Source organism: Carassius carassius, chromosome 32, assembly GCF_963082965.1.
Source record: "Carassius carassius chromosome 32, fCarCar2.1, whole genome shotgun sequence".
In the NCBI taxonomy this organism is placed as follows: Eukaryota; Metazoa; Chordata; class Actinopteri; order Cypriniformes; family Cyprinidae; genus Carassius; species Carassius carassius.
Genome location: NC_081786.1, coordinates 485001 through 490119, shown reverse-complemented (window position 1 = coordinate 490119; position 5119 = coordinate 485001). Strand labels below are relative to the sequence as shown.

The 5119-nt window shown below is 40.4% G+C and overlaps 1 protein-coding gene across 1 annotated transcript in view; it reads left to right on the top strand.

Moving 5' to 3' along the window:
* The first annotated feature begins 3632 nt into the window (after positions 1-3632).
* Positions 3633-5119, top strand: part of LOC132112327 (muscarinic acetylcholine receptor M5-like) — an 11503-nt gene continuing 10016 nt past the window's right edge. Inside the window, exon 1 of the mRNA XM_059519766.1 lies at positions 3633-3747. The gene's annotated coding sequence lies outside the window, so the exon portion shown is untranslated. The remainder of the gene's footprint in view (positions 3748-5119) is intronic.

Genomic DNA, 5119 nt, shown 5'->3' with positions numbered 1-5119 from the left:
GATAATTCACTCCAGTCCACTCGGTCATGGATGATTCACTCCAGTCCACTCGATCACGGATAATTCACTCCAGTCCACTCGGTCACGGTTGATTCACTCCAGTCCACTCGATCACGGATGATTCACTCCAGTCCACTCGATCACAGTTGATTCACTCCAGCCCACTCGGTCACAGTTGATTCACTCCAGTCCACTCGATCACAGTTGATTCACTCCAGGTCACTCGGTCACGGATGATTCACTCCAGTCCACTCGATCATGGATGATTCACTCCAATCCACTCGATCACCGTTGATTCACTCCAGCCCACTCGGTCACAGTTGATTCACTCCAGTCCACTCGATCACAGTTGATTCACTTCAGCTCACTTGGTCATGGATGATTCACTCCAGCTTACTCGGTCACGGATGATTCACTCCAGTCCACTCGATCACGGATGATTCACTTCAGCCCACTCGGTCACAGATGATTCACTCCAGCTCACTCGGTCACGGATGATTCACTCCAGTCCACTCGGTCATGGATGATTCACTCCAGCCCCCTCGATCAAGGATGATTCACTCCAGTCCACTCGATCACAGTTGATTCACTCCAGCCCACTCGGTCATGGATGATTCACTCCAGCCCACTCGGTCACGGATGATTCACTCCAGCCCCCTCGATCATTGATGATTCACTCCAGTCCACTCGGTCACGGATGATTCACTCCAGTCCACTCGATCACGGATGATTCACTCCAGCTCACTCGGTCACGGATGATTCACTCCAGTCCACTCGGTCACGGATGATTCACTCCAGTCCACTCGATCACGGATGATTCACTCCAGTCCACTCGATCACGGATTATTCACTCCAGTCCACTCAATCACGGATGATTCACTCCAGTCCACTCGATCACGGATGATTCACTCCAGTCCACTCGGTCACGGATGATTCACTCCAGTCCACTCGATCACGGATGATTCACTCCAGTCCACTCGATCACGGATGATTCACTCCAGTCCACTCGATCACGGATGATTCACTCCAGCCCACTCGGTCACAGATGATTCACTCCAGCTCACTCGGTCACGGATGATTCACTCCAGTCCCCTCGATCACAGATGATTCACTCCAGCCCACTCGGTCACGGATGATTCACTCCAGTCCACTCGGTCATGGATGATTCACTCCAGTCCACTCGATCACGATTCACTCCAGTCCACTCGATCACAGTTGATTCACTCCAGCCCACTCAGTCTAAGCAAAAAATATCTGCCAATACGGCAAGAAAAAAAATGTCTAACCCTTTTAGGAAATATATTTTTACAAATTGTATTATTTATTTTTATAGAAAACCAGACTTAATATCTTAAATCACTTTACTTGTCAAGTAAATGCATCTTGATTCAAGAGTGTTTAGATATTTATTCTAGAAAACAAGACAGAAATATGAAGTAAGAAATCATCTTTTTCTGTGTAGAAGTGATTGTTCGGTGTGTTTGTGGGTGGTTTGAGTGTGTTGTTCTCTCAGAGGCTGTGCTGCGAGCTGAAATCCGTCCATCTGCTGGTGTATTTCAGCAGACGGACAGAGGATTGAGTTCCTGATCGCTGCGATTACAAACGCCACAATAATACCACAGAAACCCAACAGCAGCTTCAGATGAGAAGAGTCTGGTGCTGTGTGGACACCATTAACATCTACATCACCAGACATTCACACACCGCTTCAATAAACACATTCATCCACAATAATCCACAGCACTCCAGTCCATCAGTAAACATCTGGAGAAGACACAAGATGAAACAAATCCATTAAGACATTTTTAACTCAAATCTGAGTCCATAATAACACTTCCTCCAGTGAAAAAGTGCATCTGCGGTTGTCTCTCACAGATTTGTTTGGAGCTGTTTGAAGGGTGCTTGATCTGTGCAGATTTCTCTCCTGATTCAGATCTTGTTCTGCTGATGCTGGTGTGTGTGTGTGTGTGTGTGTGTGTGTGTCAGTGATGGAGGGAATCTGTTATCTGCTCTCACACAGTGTGGGGATGAGGATGACAGCTGTGATGAAGCTCAAACACATTCAGCTCTTATCGTCTCAGCACACGTCTGCAGCGCTGCACAATAACTCAACACGGGTAATTAACCAGCTAGTTATCTCACCTTGTCTGCTGCTCTCACTTCTGCTCTTATTTACTCTTTCTCATCATCTTCATCATGCCTCTCTCTCTCTCTCTCTCTCTCTCTCTCTCTCAGTTTTTACCTTCTGTATTTATAGAACTTTAATGCCATTTTTGTGTTTGCATGCATATAGCAGAAGTGTTAGACACAAACATTTTATGCTAACATAAAAAAATACAATTGCAAACAACAGTTTAAAAATGCTTTAACATAAGACAAGAAATTGATACACATTGGAAAGTAAATTATTTAGAAATAATAATATCAAGAAACAAATAATGAAAAAAGTCTCTCAAAATCTTTAACTTTCAATTTAAAATGCATTATTGCCATGATTCTATTTACATGCAATATTGCCTATTATACACAAAATGTAAATTTTATTTGTATAGAGCATTTACAACAGCCACCAAGAAGAGCAAGAATGGTACCACAAAATTCAAACCACCCATTTAAAATGTAACATCACAGAAGTCAATACACTGAGGCTTCTGGATGAAGTTCAGACAGATAGACAGGAGCGTGATTATGTACGGATTTATATACAAAGAGAATTTTAAAGTTTATTCTCAATAATCAATAATTAATTTTAAAGATTTCAGGTGAATGATATAGCTAGAACAGGAATAAGAAATCTTAGAAATAAGAACATTGAATCTAGGACATTGCAATAACAAACAGCAATAAAAAAAATATTTATATAAGCTGGTTTAAGTTTCAACATGACATATTCCAAGCTAAAGAAATATTTTGTCAGAATTTTTTCGTAACTTTCCCATTAGGTTCTGAAAACGGAAAGCAGTATCTGGATGTGCTTTCAACAGTCAAACTGGGCTTTTTTAATTATTATTATTTTTTCTTGGTTATGCAAGCATGAAATAAACATAATTTTGCAAACCTTAGGGGAACGTTACTCTTGAATGTTCTCGGATCCAAGCAGTAACATTTGAAAACATTTGATGAGGATGCAACGGTGCACAGTGTAATGCTGCAATTTTGAGAAAATTTATCAATATTATTACTTTTTCTATTAAAGGCTTTGAACAAACAGTCAATTAATGTTACTGCAAGAAAAAAAATTCATAACGACACACACACATATATATATATATATAAATCATTTATCAAAACATGAACACCATTAACACTTTTAAATAAAACACTGTAACTCTCTCCCTCTCTCTCTCTCTCTCTCTCTCAGTCTGTCAGAGCGTCAGCTGTGTGTGTGTGTGTGTGTGTGTGTGGGTCAGTGAGGAGGACGCAGCACTCTCGTCTCACTCCTGCTGGTCTTTCGTCTCTCTAGTGTGAGAGTGTTCGTCTGCAGATCGGCTTGTGTTCTGATGGAACGTCTCACTCACGCTGGATGTATAAACGCTGGAGGAGTAAAACCACAGACGTTTACCATGTTTACCTGAGGACATCTGCTGCTGGACCAGCTTACTGTGAGCTTCAGTCTGTGAAGAACAGGTCAGAGCGGGGCATGTTGTCACACTTTTCCCTCCGGTGAACAAACCTGGAAATCTGGACTTCAAGATCAATGGACGCACACTGAGCTCTGTAGCGGGGCATGTTGTCACACGGTGTGGGGTACGTTGTCACAGCTGTTTATTGACTTCGATATCTGTCTAAAGTTGTCTGTGTGATCATTTTGCTCTCCTTTCATCTTCACATATATTTAATATCTCAATATCTTTATAAACATAGTAAATATAGGTAACATGGCTTTCAGCAAATGTGAATAAGAAAACAATGATAAAAATGTGTTAAATCCATAAATAATTTACAAAAATATTAAACCATTGTTTTGGCAAACTGAAATTGTTACTGATGAATTAATATTAGATTAAAACATATTTGTGACAACTTACCCCAACCTGGCTCTTGCCCTGAGATTTGGGAGCTTGTGTGAAGCGATCAGGTGGATCTGTCTGTCAGCGTTCACACACACTCACCACGAATCAGAAGTGAATCTGGATCTGTAGAAGAGTTTCTCAGACCGCGGTGGAGAGTGTTTCTGTCCGTCTCTGGTTTCCTCTGGACCGTCAGGACTAATCACAGATTAGAGTCACTCAGCCGTGATTTTAACGAGTCCTGCAGAGATCTGACCTGAGACGCTGGAAAAAAACTCACTCCATCAGCCATAGTTAAGAGTCGCTGGATTTGAGATCGAGGTTTTTAGGATGATAGATGAAGAAATGTGCACTTAATATTGTTCCCACCTCAGTAACAATCCACACATGAGCACCGTTGAATGCTGAAATGTGTCAGTTTTTGTTTCAAAGTTTCAAAGAGAAAATGAAACAATGTTTCATCAAAGGTAAACAAGAAAATATACGTATATTTTAAATGCTTTTTAAAAAGTATATTTATATTGAAAAAATATACATATGCCATATTGAAATGATATATATTAAACTCATATGAAAGCTTGAGCCGTTCCTTCTGAAGAATCACAGTGTTAAGAAACAAACAAAAAAAAGCTTTGTCCCAAACTTTGACAAATTGAGACCTCAGGACCAAAATAAATGATAAATAATGCATGATGTGACCCCTTTAAAGCATGCTGATGAATTATGAATGATGAATATAGAGCATATTCCCTAATAATCTGAATAATCAGCCCGTTTACAGGGTCACAGAGCAAAAGCCCTGAAGCTCAGAATGCGAGTGAGTTTTGTTGAATCATTCAGGAGAACACCTTTATCAAGCTCATTCTGAGAACATTCATGGAAATATTAATGACAGTGTCTCCTGAAAACACATGAGGAAGATGCAAGCATCTAAAGTCTCTAAAATCAAGATCCAAGAATGAAGCAGAAACTCACTTCGTTTTGATCAGTTACTCAGAAAACAAGACTTAACATGTCATTCTGCACCTGTTTGTAAAGCAAAATGAGATAAAGACATGAAGAAGGTCTGTTTTTACAGTTCAGGAGTTGAAAAAAACACAAAAGCATGT